Genomic DNA, 19,920 nt, shown 5'->3' with positions numbered 1-19,920 from the left:
ACTGTTGTGAATTCTGTGGCAGAGTTCACTCCTGTGGTCACAAGTGGTACTTCGGCTGATTCTCTCTGGGAGCTTCCATTTGTGGAGGAAAGTGGTACTGCAGCTTCTGAGTTTCCTCCCTCAGGTGATCTGGTGAGGTCGTTAGCTGCTTCTCTACTTAACTCCACCTGATGCTTTGATCCATGCTTCCTGTCAATGTTCCAGTGTTGGACTTGTGTTTCTCTGGATCATTCCTGTGGCCTGCTGCTCTGCATAGCTAAGTGCTTCTTTGCTATTTGTTGCTATTTTTTCTGTCCAGCTTGTCTATTTGTTTTGCTGGAAGCTCTGGGACGCAAAGGGTGTACCTCCGTGCCGTTAGTTCGGTACGGAGGGTCTTTTTGCCCCCTTTGCGTGGTTTTCTTTAGGGTTTTGTGTAGACCGCAAAGTTATCTTTCCTATCCTCGTTCTGTCTTGAATATCGGGCCTCACTTTGCTGAATCTATTTCATCCCTACGTTTGTCTTTTCATCTTACTCACAGTCATTATATGTGGGGGGCTGCCTTTTCCTTTGGGGTATTTCTCTGAGGCAAGGTAGGCTTATTTTTCTATCTTCAGGCTAGTTAGTTTCTCAGGCTGTGCCGAGTTGCATAGGGAGCGTTAGGCGCAATCCACAGCTGCCTCTAGTTGTGTTTGGAGAGGATCAGGAATTGCGGTCTACAGAGTTTCCACGTCTCAGAGCTCGTTCTATTATTTTGGGTTATTGTCAGATCACTGTATGTGCTCTGATCGCTATGTACATTGTGTTACTGAATTGCCTATCATAACAGTATTCCACCAGGTCAGCAAAGAGAATTCTGGGAGTGATGACATGCTGCATACCCATTGTTCAGTGGTGTCAGTACCACTCGAGAGCTTCAGAGAGCAGTTCTATCCGCATGTGACCGATGGCAGGTAACCCTGGGCAAGGAAATATCCCTGTCTCTATCAGTGAGAAACTTCCTGGACTGGTGGACCATCCCCAAAAATCTTCAAAAAGGTATCCCTTGGGTTTCCTCTACCTGTGAGACACCATGGATGCAAGTCAGTCAGTTTTGGGGCTCACCCGGTGGAAAATTCCTACAAGGATTCTGGTATTCAGAGATAGTCTAGAACCTCAAATTACAGAGCGCTTCGGGTGGTATCGAAAGCAGTGCGGAGGGACCATACCTTTCTCACAAGTAGGCATTTGAAAATCCTGTCAGACAATATGACAGTATCTTTTCTACATCATCGGGGGTCTGAGACATCATACCCTACAATCCCTAGCTTCAAAACTCAAGCGGTAAGCAAAGGCAGTATTATCCATGTCAGCAGTGCACCTAAAAGGATAACAAAACCAAGTGACAGATGACTGATGTGCCTAAACATTGAAACCCCCCACAAATGACACCATTTTGGAAAGTGGACCCCCTAAGGAACTTATCTAGAGGTGTGGTGAGCACTTTGACCCACCAAGTGCTTCACAGAAGTTTATAGTGCAGAGCCGTAAAAATAAAAAATATTTTTTCACAAAAATGATCTTTTCACCCCAATTTTTTATTTTCCCAAGGGTAAGAGAAGAAATTGGACCCCAAAAGTTGTTTTGCAATTTGTCCAGAGTACGCTGATACCCCATATGTGGGGGTAAACCACTGTTTGGGCGCATGGCAGAGCTCGGAAGGGAAGGAGTGCGATTTGACTTTTCAATGCAAAATTGACTGGAATTGAGATGGGACGCCATGTTGCGTTTGGAGAGCCACTGATGTGCCTAAACATTGAAACCCCCCACAAGTGACACCATTTTGGAAAGTAGATCCCCTAAGGAACTCATCTAGATGTGTTGTGAGAGCTTTGAACCCCCAAGTGTTTCACTACAATTTATAACACAGAGCTGTGAAAATAAAAAAAAATTCTTTTTTTTTCCACAAAAATTTTTTAGCCCCCAGTTTTGTATTTTCCCAAGGGTAACTGGAGAAATTGGACCCCAAAAGTTGTTGTCCAATTTGTCCTGAGTATGCTGATACCCCATATGTGGGGGGAACCACCGTTTGGGTGCATGGCAGAGCATGGAAAGGAAAGCGCGCTGTTTGGAATGCAGACTTAGATGGAATGGTCTGCAGGCGTCACATTGTGTTTGCAGAGCCCCTAATGTACCTAAACAGTAGAAACCCCCACAAGTGACCCCATTTTGGAAACTGGACCTCCCAAGGAACTCCTCTTGATGTGTTGAGAACTTTGAACCCCCAAGTGTTTCACTACAGTTTATAACGCAGAGCCGTGAAAATAAAAAAAAATAAAAAATGTTCCCACAAAAGTTTTTTAGCCCCCCAAATTTTTATTTTCCCAAGGGTAACAAGAGAAATTGGACACCAAAAGTTGTTGTCCAATGTGTCCTGAGTACGCTGATACCCCATATGTTGGGGTAAACCCCTGTTTGGGCACATACAGTCATGGCCAAAAGTATTCACACCCCTGCTATTCTGTCAGATAATACTCAGTTTCTTCCTGAAAATGATTGCAAACACAAATTATTTGGTATTATTATCTTCATTTAATTTGTCTTAAATGAAAAAACACAAAAGAGAATGAAGCAAAAAGCAAAACATTGATCATTTCACACAAAACTGCCAAAATGGGCCAGACAAAAGTATTGGCACCCTCAGCCTAATACTTGGTTGCACAACCTTTAGCCAAAATAACTGCGACCAACCGCTCCTGGTAACCATCAATGAGTTTCTTACAATGCTCTGCTGGAATTTTAGACCATTCTTCTGTGGCAAACTGCTCCAGGTCCCTGATATTTGAAGGGTGCCTTCTCCAAACTGCCATTTTTAGATCTCTCCACGGGTGTTTTATGGGATTCAGGTCTGGACTCATTGCTGGCCACCTTAGAAGTCTCCAGTGCTTTCTCTCAAACCATTTTCTAGTGCTTTTTGAAGTGTGTTTTGGGTCATTGTCCTGCTGGAAGACCCATGACCTCTGAGGGAGACCCAGCTTTCTCACACTGGGCCCTACATTATGCTGCAAAATTTGTTGGTAGTCTTCAAACTTCATAATGCCATGCACACGGTCAAGCAGTCCAGTGCCAGAGGCAGCAAAGCAACCCCAAAACATCAGGGAACCTCCGCCATGTTGGACTGTAGGGACCGTGTTCTTTTCTTTGAATGCCTCTTTTTTTCTCCTGTAAACTCTATGTTGATGCCTTTGCCCAAAAAGCTCTACTTTTGTCTCATCTGACCAGAGAACATTCTTCCAAAACATTTTAGGCTTTTTCAGGCAAGTTTTGGCAAACTCCAGCCTGGCTTTTTTATGTCTCGGGGTAAGAAGTGGGGTCTGCCTGGGTCTCCTACCATACAGTCCCTTTTCATTCAGATGCCGACGGATAGTAAGGGTTGACACTGTTGTACCCTCGGACTGCAGGGCAGCTTGAACTTGTTTTGATGTTAGTTGGGGTTCTTTATCCAACATCCGCACAATCTTGCGTTAAAATCTCTTGTCAATTTTTCTTTTCCGTCCACATCTAGGGAGATTAGCCACAGTGCCATGGGCTTTAAACTTCTTGATGACACTGCGCACGGTAGACACAGGAACATTCAGGTCTTTGGAGATGGACTTGTAGCCTTGAGATTGCTCATGCTTCCTCACAATTTGGTTTCTCAAGTCCTCAGACAGTTCTTTGGTCTTCTTTCTTTTCTCCATGCTCAATGTGGTACACAAGAACACAGGACAGAGGTTGAGTCAACTTTAATCCATGTCAACTGGCTGCAAGTGTGATTTAGTTATTGCCAACACCTGTTAGGCGCCACAGGTAAGTAAGGCTACGTTCACATTAGCGTTCCACTAATGTGCGTCGCTGTTGCGTCGGCGACGCAGCGGCGATGCGCCCCTATGTTTAACATGGGGGACGCGTGCGTTTTTTTGTTGCGTTTTCCGACACGTGCTTCGTTTCCGACGCTAGCGTCGGACGCAAGTAAATGCAACAAGTTGCATTTTTCGTGCGTCCGATTTTCATCAAAAAACGACGCACGCTTCGCAAAACGCAGCGTTTTTGCATGCGTTTGCGCGCGTTTTTTTGTTGCGTCGTGCGTTGCGTCGCCGACGCAGCGGCGCGCAACGCTAATGTGAACGTAGCCTTACAGGTGCTGTTTATTACACAAATTAGAGAAGCTTCACATGATTTTTCGAACAGTGTGAATACTTTTGTCCACCCCATTTTTTATGTTTGGTGTGAAATTATATCCAATTTGGCTTTAGGACAATTCTTTTTGTGCTTTTTCATTTAAGACAAATTAAATGAAGATAATAATACCAAATAATTTGTGTTTGCAATCATTTTCAGGAAGAAACTGAGTATTATCTGACAGAATTGCAGGGGTGTGAATAGTTTTGGCCATGACTGTAGGAGAGCTCAGAAGGGAAGGAGCACGGTTTTACTTTTTTAACTCAGAATTGGCTAGAATTGAGATCGGACGCCATGTCGCGTTTGGAGAGCCCTGATGTACCTAAACATTGGAAACCCCCAATTCTAACTGAAACCCTAACCCAAACACACCCCTAATTCCAACCACACCCCTAACCCCAACACACCCTTAATCCCAACCCTAACCACACCCCTAACTTCAGCAGACCCCTAACCCTAATCCCAACCATAACCCTAACCACACCCCTAACCCTGATGCACCCCTAATCCCAACTGTAAATTTAATCCAAACCCTAACTTTAGCCCCAACCCTAACCCTAGCCCTAATGGGAAAATGGAAATAAATACATTTTTTAAATTTTATTATTTTTCCCTAACTAAGGGCGTGATAAAGGGGGATTTGATTTACTATTTATAGCGGGTGTTCTGTCCTCACTAGATGAGGCAGGCTCATACGTAGCTATACAGTCAGCTAAACCGCTATACCCTGGGTCCAATAAGGAGACACTGGTTGTCTGTGCTTTATTAAACGTAGTGGTATATTGATGCGGTGAAACTGTGAACAATGATATAATAATAATAATAATTTTTATTATATACATAGAATCAGTGCATGGTATAGAACAGATACATACTACACATGATGTACATTATGCATAACATTTAGAAAGCTAGTAACTGAACTAGGAGTACAACTGGTTAAACTAGGCTAATATAGAGCAGAAATATCTACAGAAAGCATAAAGACATACCGGCAATGCAATCGCAAGGGGGATGAAGTGCAAGCGTCTTTCCTTGGAAGCAAACTGGAGGAAGTGAAAGGGAAATGGAGGCTGAGCTACCATAATGCATTGCAAAGGGGGAGGAGAATGAGAAATGGAAAATACCAAAAACAGAAAATGGAACTGCCAACATAACTCTGACCGCTAGAGGGAGCCAAAGCACTACAAACAAATAAAGGTATGACTATATCAATACTGAGAAACCTGCAATTATGCAAACAGATAATCGGGGTAACAAATTAGATGGCGGAGACAGAACAGCGGGTATTTTAGCGGATTTTTATGATTGCCAGATGTCACACGCTAAAAGACGCTGTTCATTGCAAAAAATAGTTTTTGAGTCTCCACATTTTGAGAGCTATAATTTTTCCATATTTTGGTCCACATGTCATGTGAGGTCTTGTTTTTTGTACGACAAGTTGACGTTTTTATTGGTATCATTTTCGGGCACGTGACATTTTTTGATCGCTTTTTATTCTGATTTTTGTGAGGCAGAATGACGAAAAACCAGCTATTCATGAATTTCTTTTGGGGGGGTGTTTATACCGTTCCACATTGGTAAAATTGATAAAGCAGTTTTATTCTTCGGGTTAGAACAATTACAGCGATACCTCATTTATATCATTTTTTATGTTATGGCGCTTTTATACGATAAAAAGTATTTTATAGAAAAAATAATTATTTTTCCATCGCTTTATTCTGAGGACTAACTTTTTTATTTTTTCGCTGATGATGCTGTATGGTGGCTCATGTTTTGCGGGACAAGATGACGTTTTCAGCGGTACCATGGTTATTTATATCTGTCTTTTTGATCGCGTGTTATTCCACTTTTTGTTTGGCGGCATGATAATGAAGCGTTTTTTGCCTCGTTTTTTTGGGGGGGGTTACGGCGTTCACTGAAGGGGTTAACTAGTGGGACAGTTTTATAGGTGGGGTCGTTACGGACGCGACAATACTAAATATGTGTACTTTTTATTTTTTTATTATTTAGATAAATGTATTTATGGGAACAATATATATATATTTTTTTTACAATACTACCTACTCCGCTGTCCTGAAAGGTCATATGCACCACCTCGTGCACACCACTACTATGCGTGGCAACCAAGTCGCCCTATAGAATATAAAATATAAACAAGCAACACCTCCTTATATTGCGCCCATATGTAATACAATCCTGGTAGACAAGTTACAAATGCAACTAATGCCTGTTTGCGAGTTTGTTACATACCTAATACAGGAAGGCGTATGCTAGGTTACTGAAGAGCTGGCCGCATTACAGATGGTACGAGGGAGGAACTTGCACACGCCGGTGCTAGCTAGGCAGATAACTACCCATATGCTCTGGAAGGTAGGCGCACACCTTCCGGCGCTAACAGCAGCAGGTGGAGAGTTACCGCTACTTCGTGTAGCGCCAGAGACATCCCGGCTGGTGGCATCCCTGGATGCATGGAAGAATGGCCGACACTGACAAGCAGCGTGTGACGTCACTGGCCTATGGAGCCTCATTAGGGCCAACCAACGCGTCAAAGTGTACCGCACTCCTTCTTCAGGCGTGTGCAAGTTCCTCCCTCGTACCATCTGTAATGCAGCCAGCTCTTCAGTAACCTAGCATACGCCTTCCTGTATTAGGTATGTAACAAACTCGCAAACAGGCATTAGTTGCATTTGTAACTAAATTGTGTACCAGGATTATATTATATACTAGATGGTAGCCAGATTCTAACGTATCGGGTATTCTAGAATATGTATACGTAGTGTATAGCACAGCCCACGTAGTATATTGCAGAGCCCACGCAGTACATTGCAGAGCCCACGCAGTACAGTGCGCACAACACGCAGTACATTGCGCACCCCACGCAGTACATTGCGCAGCCCACGCAGTACATTGCGCAGCCTACGCAGTACATTGCGCAGCCCACGTAGTACATTGCGCAGCCCACGTTGTATATTGCCCAGCCCACGTTGTATATTGCCCAGCCCACGCAGTCTATAGCAATGTGGGCACCATATCCCTGTTAAAAAAAAAAAAATTAAAATAAAAAAGTTATATACTCGCTTTCCGTTAGTCCCCGGATCGAAGCGGTTACCGATGCTTCTCGCGCGCTCCGGTATGAAGAGTGCATTGCGGTCTCGCGACATGATGACGTAGTGGTCTTGCGAGACCGCCCGTCATCATCTCGCGAGACCGCAATGCATGGAGCGGTCACCGGGGTGTCGCGAGGAGCGTCCGTAACCGCTTCGATCCGGGGGCCACCAAAGGGTGAGTAAATCACTATTTTTTAATTTTTTTATTATTTTTAACATTAGATCTTTTTACTATTCATGCTGCATAGGCAGCATGAATAGTAAAAAGTTGGTCACACAGGGTTAATAGCAGCGTTAACCGAGTGCGTTACACCGTGGTCATGGTCAACGCTGCCATTAATCCTGTGTGACCGCTGACTGGAGGGGAGTATGCGGGTGCACTGACTGCGGGGAGGAAGGAGCGGCCATTTTCTTCCGGACTGTGCCCGTCGCTGATTGGTCGTGGCTGTTTTGCCGCGGCCAATCAGCGACTTGGATTTCCATAACAGACAGGCCGCGACCAATGAATATCCGTGACAGAAGGACAGACAGACAGAAAGACGGAAGTGACCCTAGACAATTATATAGTAGATGGATGCAATATAAGGAGGTGTTGCTTGTTTATATTTTATATTCTATAGGGCGACTTGGTTGGCAGGCATAGTAGTGGTGTGCACGAGGTGGTGCATATGACCTTTCAGGACAGCGGAGTTGGTAACATAGTAACATAGTAACATAGTTAGTAAGGCCGAAAAAAGACATTTGTCCATCCAGTTCAGCCTATATTCCATCATAATAAATACCCAGATCTACGTCCTTCCACAGAACCTAATAATTGTATGATACAATATTGTTCTGCTCCAGGAAGACATCCAGGCCTCTCTTGAACCCCTCGACTGAGTTCGCCATCACCACCTCCTCAGGCAAGCAATTCCAGATTCTCACTGCCCTAACAGTAAAGAATCCTCTTCTATGTTGGTGGAAAAACCTTCTCTCCTCCAGACGCAAAGAATGCCCCCTTGTGCCCGTCACCTTCCTTGGTATAAACAGATCCTCAGCGAGATATTTGTATTGTCCCCTTATATACTTATACATGGTTATTAGATCGCCCCTCAGTCGTCTTTTTTCTAGACTAAATAATCCTAATTTCGCTAATCTATCTGGGTATTGTAGTTCTCCCATCCCCTTTATTAATTTTGTTGCCCTCCTTTGTACTCTCTCTAGTTCCATTATATCCTTCCTGTGCACCGGTGCCCAAAACTGGACACAGTACTCCATGTGCGGTCTAACTAGGGATTTGTACAGAGGCAGTATAATGCTCTCATCATGTGTATCCAGACCTCTTTTAATGCACCCCATGATCCTGTTTGCCTTGGCAGCTGCTGCCTGGCACTGGCTGCTCCAGGTAAGTTTATCATTAACTAGGATCCCCAAGTCCTTCTCCCTGTCAGATTTACCCAGTGGTTTCCCGTTCAGTGTGTAATGGTGATATTGATTCCCTCTTCCCATGTGTATAACCTTACATTTATCATTGTTAAACCTCATCTGCCACCTTTCAGCCCAAGTTTCCAACTTATCCAGATCCATCTGTAGCAGAATACTATCTTCTCTTGTATTAACTGCTTTACATAGTTTTGTATCATCTGCAAATATCGATATTTTACTGTGTAAACCTTCTACCAGATCATTAATGAATATGTTGAAGAGAACAGGTCCCAATACTGACCCCTGCGGTACCCCACTGGTCACAGCAACCCAGTTAGAGACTATACCATTTATAACCACCCTCTGCTTTCTATCACTAAGCCAGTTACTAACCCATTTACACACATTTTCCCCCAGGCCAAGCATTCTCATTTTGTGTACCAACCTCTTGTGCGGCACGGTATCAAACGCTTTGGAAAAATCGAGATATACCACGTCCAATGACTCACCGTGGTCCAGCCTATAGCTTACCTCTTCATAAAAACTGATTAGATTGGTTTGACAGGAGCGATTTCTCATAAACCCATGCTGATATGGAGTTAAACAGTTATTCTCATTGAGATAATCCAGAATAACATCCCTCAGAAACCCTTCAAATATTTTACCAACAATAGAGGTTAGACTTACTGGCCTATAATTTCCAGGTTCACTTTTAGAGCCCTTTTTGAATATTGGCACCACATTTGCTATGCGCCAGTCCTGCGGAACAGACCCCGTCGCTATAGTCACTAAACATAAGAAATAATGGTTTATCTATTACATTACTTAGTTCTCTTAGTACTCGTGGGTGTATGCCATCCGGACCCGGAGATTTATCTATTTTAATCTTATTTAGCCGGTTTCGCACCTCTTCTTGGGTTAGATTGGTGACCCTTAATATAGGGTTTTCATTGTTTCTTGGGATTTCACCTAGCATTTCATTTTCCACCGTGAATACCGTGGAGAAAAAGGTGTTTAATATGTTAGCTTTTTCCTCGTCATCTACAACCATTCTTTCCTCACTATTTTTTAAGGGGCCTACATTTTCAGTTTTTATTCTTTTACTATTGATATAGTTGAAGAACAGTTTGGGATTAGTTTTACTCTCCTTAGCAATGTGCTTCTCTGTTTCCTTTTTGGCAGCTTTAATTAGTTTTTTAGATAAAGTATTTTTTTCGTATAGTTTTTTAGAGCTTCAATGGTGCCATCCTGCTTTAGTAGTACAAATGCTTTCTTTTTACTGTTAATTGCCTGTCTTACTTCTTTGTTTAGCCACATTGGGTTTTTCCTATTTCTAGTCCTTTTATTCCCACAAGGTATAAACCGCTTACACTGCCTATTTAGGATGTTCTTAAACATTTCCCATTTATTATCTGTATTCTCATTTCTGAGGATATTGTCCCAGTCTACCAGATTAAGGGCATCTCTAAGCTGTTCAAACTTTTTTTTAATTTAAATAGATTTTTATTAACAATATAAAAAAAAGAGAACAACAGAATGCCATTTACATTGCATTATATCAGATACACATTTTCTTACTTTAATAAACCCCAACATTACCCCAACTACCCCCCTCCCCCATAAGACAGCTCAGTCTCAATCTCCACCCCACCGAGGCATTATCTGCCTCTTGTAATTTATCCTCTTCCAGGTCTTAGGAAACACGACGCCTATACTCCTCAATCCAAATCAAGCCAAGGAGACCATATTTTATTAAAGAGTTCTATTTTCCCCCTTTTACTGTACACCCCCTTTTCCAATTTTAGACCATGTTGAACATATTGGAGAAATTCCCTTCTCACAGGTGGTTCCGCGTTTATCCAGTTTCGTGCTATTACTTTCCTGGCCATGTAGAGTAGCCTAGCAATTGCAATCTTCCAAGTATTGTCAACTCCAATTTCTTCCACATATCCCAGCACACATACTATCGGGTCTCTAACAACTCTGCACTTATACGCTGCTTCAACTCGGCTCAAAACCACCACCCAAAAGGCAGCCAGTCTCGGACACGTCCACATCATGTGATATATTCCTGCCTTCTCACTCGCACACCTCGGACACCCAGAATTGGCACGCAATCCCGCTTTGTATAACACTTCCGGAGATTTATATACCCTATGCAAAATGTATAGCTGCGAGAGCCTATATGGTTCACTCAAGGATAGTCGCGGAACCCACTCCATCACCGATTCCCAGGTTTCATTTTCCATCGGCCCCACTTCTCTCTCCCACTTAGCTCTCGCCTTTATAGGGAAATCTAGCAGAAATGTGTGCATAAGGTCCTTATACAGAGTGGAAATAACTCCCCTTGTAGTACCCTCACCACACACATACTCCAACACTATATCATCTTGAACCCTGATATCAGCCTTCTTATTCTGAGCTCTAAAGGCATGTCTCATCTGCGCATACTGATATTCCCCTGTGGATCGCAAACCAAATTCTTCCTGCAATTGGGAAAAGGACTTCAGCTCCTGCTGCTGGATTATCTGGTGAACAAAGCAAATTCCCTTATTCTGCCATTCCATCAATCCTCCCAGGGCCTCAAAATCCTTTAAGTTGTGGTTAGACCATATCGGTGTGAATTTAGTCAACCCTGTAACCCCACGAATCTGCCTTAATCTATTCCATAATTTACGAATCAGGAACAGGGTTGGGTATATTTTCCCCAGCGCGCCCAATGAGCCATCCTCCAAACACCTGGCCATCGGTCGTCGGTCCGTCACCTCTTCCAATAGCTGTTGTACTGCACTGGATGACGCCCCTCGCGCCCAGCCCTTCAAATGCTGGCTCTGGGCCGCAAGGAAGTATATTTCCGGGTTGGGCAAAGCCAAACCACCATCTTCCTTGGGTCGTTGAAGCGTCTCCAAGCTAATACGTGGATATTGTCTACCCCATATCAAACTTCTAAAGAGGGCATTAATCTGCCTGAACTTCCCCCGAGGGATCCAAATTGGTGCGTTATGCAGAACATAAAGAATTTTGGGCATAAGGACCATTTTAATAAGGTTTACCCTACCGACGACCGATAGATGTAGCTTATTCCAGGCGTCTACCTTTGCCTTGAGTACCCCCATAACAGGAGTCAAATTTCTTTGCAGAAACTCCGCCACCGGCACCGAAATCCATATTCCAAGATATTTAAATTGGGAAACCACCTTCAGCCTCTCATCCCCAACATCCTCACTCACATTCTCTCCTACGTCATCCACTCTAAAAAGAACCGTCTTATCCCAATTAATTGTTAGTCCCGACACAGTACCAAATCTCTCAACAATTTCAACGGCCCCTCTTAGTGAATTGTCTGGATCCTCCAGGAACAGCAAAACATCATCCGCATATAACGCTATTTTTTCCTCTACTTTGCCATACCTAAACCCAGGGACCCCATCCGACTGCCGAATCTTAGCAGCAAGAGGTTCTACAGCCAACGCGAACAGGAGGGGTGAAAGCGGGCATCCCTGCCTAGTACCCCTAGCCAGCCCTATAGGACGAGATAGCTCCCCATTTACTCTAATTCTGGCGGATGGTAATGAGTACAACAGCTGTATCCAGGCCACAAACTGCGGGCCAAACCCCATACATTCCAGCACCTGCCAGAGGTACCCCCATTCGACGCTGTCAAACGCCTTGTGTGCATCTAGCGATACAATCACTCTTCGACCACAGTTATCAGACTCTACCTGCAAATTTACATATAACCTCCGCAAATTGATCGCCGTTGATCTATCCGGCATAAAGCCAGATTGGTCCGAATGCACCAGACTCGCAATAACACTAGAGAGGCGGAGAGCCAACACCTTGGCCAGAAGCTTGACATCAATTGTTAGTAAAGAAATTGGGCGGTACGACTCCGGTTTCCCCAAGTCCTTATCCTCCTTTGGAATGACCACTATTATGGCCTCTCTCATAGAGGCTGGCAAGCGCCCACAAGACCTAGCTTCCTCCAATACCATTTTTAATCTAGGAATCAACACTTCTGCCAACCCTTTATAGATCTCAGCGGGTAACCCATCGACCCCAGGCGCCTTCCCATTGGCCATAGACATCAATGCCCGACTCAATTCCTCCTCAGTGATAGGGGCCTCAAGGCTCTCCCTATCTGCCTCACTCAGTCTCGGCAAATCCAGACCTTCCAAGAAAGTCAGTGCATCCTCGACCGATTCACCAACCCGAGAGGAATACAAATCTGCATAGAAGTCCGCAAAGGCTCTCAAAATTTCAGGTGTTTCCGTTATTTTACCTCCACTAGCAGAATCCAAAGAGTGTATATATGAAGAACCTCTCTGAGCAGCAGCCACTACCGACAGCATATGTCCCACTGTTTCTCCCTCCTGATAGAACAATACCCTTTGGAAATCTCGTTTCCTCTCAGCTTTGCCTAGCAGAATTTTTTCCAAATGATTTTGTGCGTTTTTCATTCTTCTCTCTGCCTCAGGGGTTCCCAGTGTGGCCATCCCATCCTCTGCTTCCTTCAACTCCTCAACTGCCGCTTTTTCTACCTCTCTCGTCCTCCGCTTACACCTACTAATGTCCCTAAACAGTAGTCCCCTCAGGTACGCCTTCATTGCATCCCAAATTGTAAGAGCGTCGGCGCTTCCATCATTTAAGAGAAAGAATTCCGCCACCTCCCGTCCTATACTTTCCAACTCAATACTCTGTAACCAATTAGGATGAATCTTCCATTCTCTCCCACTTAGCGAGCGAGCCCCCTCCAATCTAACCTCTACTTCAATTGGACTATGGTCCGACAAGGCCCTTGGCAGATATCTCACCTCCCCAACCAATGTGTCCAAAATCCTGTTACCCAGAGCCATATCAATCCTAGAGAGTGTGGCATGTGCCGGTGAATAACATGAGTACCCTCTCTCCCCCACATGTCTAACCCTCCACAGATCAATCAAACCTATCTCCTGTATATAGGTGCCAAATGTTGTTATGTGTCCCTCCGACCTATTCTGAGTATTTTTATTTTTATCCCAATATTCATCACAGATGTTATTTAGATCTCCGATAATTATTAACGGTGTCGGTCCCCATTTTTCCACTCGCTCCATTACTTCTCTAATCTTCCTGCTAAAGTAGGGAGGCGGAATATACATCGCGGCAACACACAGCATCACTCCATACAGTATACACCGTAATAGTACATACTGTCCCTCCACGTCCACATATACCTTCACCTCCTCATACTGAACTCCCGCTGGAACCAAGATTGAGACTCCTCTTGCATACGTGGAGAAGGTAGAATGATATCCCCTCTGGATCCATCGTCTATTCAAAACATCCACTTTTTCCCTTACCAAATGCGTCTCCAGCAAGCATATCATTGAGGCCCTTTGGTCTCTTGCATATTGCAAACACGCAGCACGTCTAGATTTCTCCCCTAGGCCTCTCACATTCCAGCACAAAATCTTAAAACGGGTCCCCATCACTTGGCTCATCTTCACTATAAGTATCATCAATTTTGAGCTCAGGCTGTCTAACTACCCTCCCCCCCCCCCCCCCTCCCAACTCCCCCTCCCACCCTTCCCCCCTCACATCTAACCATTCCACCTCTTTCCAAGAGTGGGGCATCATCGCCCATAGCGAACACTCCGTTTGGCATTACCTTCCCAACCCTCCTCCCACCACTGTACATAACAGGATTTCAGACATTTTGAAAAATAACGTTCTCAAAACATTTTAACTTAGAATTATTTGCACACACAAGAAGTCTGCATAAACTTAAAATATGTCGCAAACCCTTCCTCCCCCTTTCCCAGCAGCCATTACACCATCCCTTTAACTTTAACTGGATATAATCCAGCTCCCTTCTTCCCCCCCCATACCCCTTGGCTTGTCAATCACATGACTCTTTTCCAACTGACAGATAAGTAAACAACTTCAGACTCTTCCCACAGTTTCAGTCTCCTTTTCCTTTAAGCTTTTTAGCATTAATATCGATCCACTGGGTAGCGTCCTCCGGCTTCTGGAAAAAATGAATTTTATCAAACGCCACCACCCTCAGTCTTGCTGGGAACATCATGGAATACTGCACACCCAATTCCCTCAGCCGTCTCTTGATACCCGTGAACATCATCCGTTGTTTCTGCACCAGAGTAGAATAGTCTGGGTATATAGCAATCTTTTGACCTTCAACTGTCAGATCCGTCATGTCTCTGGCCTTCCTCAGGATAATGTCTCTGTCTCTATAGTTTAGAATTTTGGTGAGCATGGTACGGGGATTCGCTCCAGGGACAGGTGGTTTCGGCGGGACCCTATGCGCTCTTTCTACCGCGAACACTTTTGTTAGCGCCATATCTCCAAATGTCTCTAACAGCCATTTTTCAATATATTCCGTTGGATTCCTCCCTTCAGCTTTTTCAGGGATGCCCACTATGCGAATATTATTTCTTCTGGACCTGTTCTCAAGGTCCTCATTTTTCGCAGCCAATTCAGCTATTGCTTGAGTGAACTTTTTCTCTGCTTTTTGCAGCTGCACTATATGGTCTTCTGCAGTGCTCACTCTCTCCTCTACCTCCCCCACACGTTTGTCAATCTTCTGCATGGCTGCGTTTATCTGGGCTGTGTCCCCCTTAACCTCCTGTATCTGTATGGTCAGAGATTGTTTACATGAAGAGACTAGCGCAAAAACGTCTCTTAGGGTAGGCTCAGCTTCTGGCGCCATTTCCTCGGGTCCCCCTTCTGCCACCGCCATTTTACTCTCCTTTCTCCCCTGTTGTACCTCATGTTCTCCTGCTGGGCTCTCCTCCTCCTCCTCCTCTTCGGTATCAGCTCCGGCTCCCTCCTCTGCGGCCTCCGCTCTCGCAAACTGCTGGAGCTTTGCCGCTACCTCCATGCGCTTTCTGCATGCGGCGTTCTCCTTGTCTGCCTTTTCCCTCAAGTCGGCGCCATCTTGGATTGCGCCTGCATCCCCGGCTCCCGCGTCCTTCTGCCGTCTCCTGGTCATGTTCGTCGGTTCCAGCGCTACCGAACAGCACCGCCGGCCTCTCCAAGTCTCCCCGCAGCCAGTAAGCCCCCGCAGGGACCAAACAGCAGCGGCTCTGCAGGATTTTACAATATACAGCGGCGGGAGCTCACAGCCGCACGTCCGCTCACATGGACTCTCAGGCCACGCCCCAAGCTGTTCAAACTTTGCCTTCCTAAAGTTCAATGTTTTTGTGACTCCCTAACAAGTCCCCCTAGTGAAAGACAGGTGAAACTGCACAATATTGTGGTCGCTATTTCCTAAATGCCCAACCACCTGCAGATTTGTTATTCTGTCAGGTCTATTAGATAGTATTAGGTCTAAAAGTGCTGCCCCTCTGGTTGGATTCTGCACCAATTGTGAAAGATAATTTTTCTTGGTTATTAGCAGAAACCTGTTGCCTTTATGGGTTTCACAGGTTTCTGTTTCCCAGTTAATATCCGGGTAGTTAAAGTCCCCCATAACCAGGACCTCATTATGGGTTGCAGCTTCATCTATCTGCTTTAGAAGTAGACTTTCCATGCTTTCTGTTATATTTGGGGGTTTGTAACAGACACCAATGAGAATTTTGTTACCATTTTTCCCTCCATGAATTTCAACCCATATGGACTCGACATCCTCATTCCCTTCGCTAATATCCTCCTTTAAAGTGGACGTTAGACAAGACTTTACATAGAGACAAACCCCTCCTCCTCTCCGATTTTTTGGTAGTATTGTGATCATCTCTAGGCACTCGTAGCGCGGTGTTTCTCGTTTATTATCTTGTAGATTGTGAGCCTTCGCGGGCAGGGTCCTCATTCCTCCTGTACCAGTTATGACTTGTATTGTTTAAGATTATTGTACTTGTTTTCATTATGTATACCCCTCCTCACATGTAAAGCGCCATGGAACAAATGGCGCTATAACAATAAATAATAATAATAATAATCTGGTCGTCTTATTGCTGACAGAATAGACGCAGTATCTGTCTGATATACCAGCAGCACTTGTGTGTTTCAAGTTATAGCACCAGTGTATTTTATAAATTTAAAATTTTTTTTTTTTTTTTTACACATCTGTTACGTGTTACGGAACCACTCAGCACCCAGAATATGTTGTGCAGTTATATGTATGTATAATAGGTTCCATGTGAGATGCATGTCCCTAATGCATCAGCCCACAGGCTGCGCCCCTGGGCAGAGGGGACACGATATTCCCCTTTTGTCCGCCCCCCACCTTTGTAGTTCCCACAGTAAATATAGGCAGGCTCCGGCCACCCGCGGCTATTGTAATGTATGTCTGGCCTGCCGCTTTTCTATTGGCCTGCCCTCTGTATCTGTGTGATATATTCTGTGTCCTGTGAGTAAAGTGTTGTCAGACTGGAAATACGTGGAGAAGCAGTGATCTTTTATATGCGCCCATGTAACCAAGCAATTCCGGCAAGCGTCCTTCATTCAGACTCCAGCCAAAGCAGAGTGGACCTCCTGAAACAGAGGGTGGTACTGAAAGAGGTACCCCAGCTTGGTAGACCCCGTTACACTGGTGTCAGACAGCGGGATATGATACCCCTTCTACAGGAGGAAAGGAATGAATGGAAAACAACTACCTGAAGTTAAAGAGGACTACATTAAAAGATCTGGTGGAGGCCAGAGGGTTGATCACCAGCAACAAAAAAGCGGATTTGATAGCAGCCATCATGGAACACGACAGTGCAGCGCCCCCCAATGTGAACGTGGAGGAGACTGAATTCCAGAGGGAGGTAAAGAACAGACTGGCGTTCTATGGCCCAAACCCTGCAGTAGAGATCATACGAGAGGTGATGGCTGATGTGCGTACTGATCTGAAGGAAAAGATGGCCGAGCGGACCAGGATAGAGCTAGCCAAGATGGAGATGGCAGAGTAGAGAGTCAGCAAGCAGGGGGAGCTCTGGCCTTCGACCAGGTACCTTCAACAGTAAGCCACAAAAAGATCCAGTATAATGCCTTCAGACAGTTGGGGGAGGCAGAGGAAGACATTGCTGGCTTTCTGCAGGACTTTGAGCGGCAGTGTGCCCTTCATCAAGTGAAGCCGGAGTAACGGGTTCAGATTCTGGCCAGGAAGCTGACAGGCCGGGCAGCGGACGCCTATCGCACGGTACCTGATGAGGACTGTATGGACTATGAGCGGATCAAAGAAGTGATCTTGGCCCGGTATGCGCTGACACCAGGGGCATACCGCCAAAAGTTCCACGGACAGTCCCTGCTTCTTCCAGCGCTACATCTTCTTCCTGTATTGATCACATGGTACCGCTCATTACAGTCATGAATATGCGGCTCCACCTCCCATAGAGGTGGAGCCGCATATTCATGACTGAAAATGAGCGGTAATTGTGACCGCTCAATACAGGAAGAAGATGCAGCGCCGGGACTGCAGGGACCGCGCCAGGAGCAGGTAAGTATACGGGAAGGGGAGCGCTGCGTGATATTTACCTGCTCCTCGTTCCGGTGCGGCTCCGTCTCCAACGTCCTCTGGCAGTGACGCTCAGGTTAGAGGGCGCAGTGACGTAGTCAGTGCGCGCCCTTTGCTGAGCGTCAGTGCTGGAGACGGAGCCGCACGAGGAGCAGGTAAATATTGAAAGCGCCGGCGTCCTGAGCAAGAGAGGTATGTGATTTTTTTTTTTTGATTTTTTTTTTTATTGCAGCAGCAGCATTATATATTGGACAGCTTTATATGGAGCATCTATGGGGTAATAATCAACGGTGCAAAGCATTATATATGGCACAGCTTTCTATGTAGTATCTATGGGGCCATAATGAACAGTGCAGAGCATTATATATGGGGCACAGCTTTATGTGGAGCGTCTATGGGGCCATAATGAACGGTGCAGAGCATTCTATATGGCACAGCTTTATGTGGAGCATCTATGGGGCCATAATGAACGGTGCAGAGCATTCTATATAGCACAGTTTTATGTAGAGCATCTATGGGGCCATACTGAATGGTGCAGAGCATTCTATATGGCACAGCTTTATAAGGAGCGTCTATGGGGCCATAATGAACGGTGCAGAGCATTCTATATGGCACAGCTTTATGTGGAGCATCTATGGGGCCATAATGAACGGTGCAGAGCATTCTATATAGCACAGTTTTATGTAGAGCATCTATGGGGCCATACTGAACGGTGCAGAGCATTCTATATGGCACAGCTTTATAAGGAGCATCTATGGGGCCATAATGAACGGTGCAGAGCATTCTATATGGCACAGATTTATATGGAGCATCTATGGGGCCATAATGAACGGTGCAGAGCATTCTATATGGCACAGCTTTATAAGGAGCATCTATGGGGCCATAATGAACGGTGCAGAGCATTCTATATGGCACAGTTTTATGTAGAGCATCTATGGGGCCATACTGAACGGTGCAGAGCATTCTATATGGCACAGCTTTATAAGGAGCATCTATGGGGCCATAATGAACGGTGCAGAGCATTCTATATGGCACAGATTTATATGGAGCATCTATGGGGCCATAATGAACGGTGCAGAGCATTCTATATGGCACAGTTTTATGTGGAGCATCTATGGGGCCATACTGAATGGTGCAGAGCATTCTATATGGCACAGCTTTATATGGAGCATCTATGGGGCCATACTGAACGGTGCAGAGCATTCTATATGGCACAGCTTTATGTGGAGCATCTATGGGGCCATAATGAACAGTGCAGAGCATTCTATATGGCACAGCTTTATGTGGAGCATCTATGGGGCAATAATGAACGGTGCAGAGCATTATATATGGCACAGCTTTATGTGGAGCATCTATGGGGCCATAATGAACAGTGCAGAGCATTATATATGGCACAGCTTTATATGGGGCCATAATGAACGGTGCAGAGCATTATATGAGGCACAGCTTTATATGGAGCATCTATGGGGCAATAATGAACGGTGTGGAGCATCTATTTTTATTTTTTAAATTCACCGGTAGCTGCTGCATTTCCTACCCTAGGCTTATACTCGAGTCAATAAGTTTTCCCAGTTTTTTTGTGGAAAAATTAGGGGGGTCGGCTTATACTTGGGTCGGCTTATACTCGAGTATATACGGTATATATATATTTTTATTTTGCCTAAAATACAAAGGAAATGTGCCATCTTTAACTTTAGGACTTTTAGAGATCATGTTATCTTCAACTTGCTTAACTGTTCACAATAACAATAATTTTGACCAGTGGTACCCACACTTTTACATGCCATTGTATG

The sequence above is a fragment of the Ranitomeya imitator genome, chromosome 1, assembly GCF_032444005.1.
Source record: "Ranitomeya imitator isolate aRanImi1 chromosome 1, aRanImi1.pri, whole genome shotgun sequence".
NCBI classification, from domain to species: Eukaryota; Metazoa; Chordata; class Amphibia; order Anura; family Dendrobatidae; genus Ranitomeya; species Ranitomeya imitator.
The sequence above is the reverse complement of the archived record's forward strand: the minus strand, read 5'-3'. Positions refer to the sequence as shown.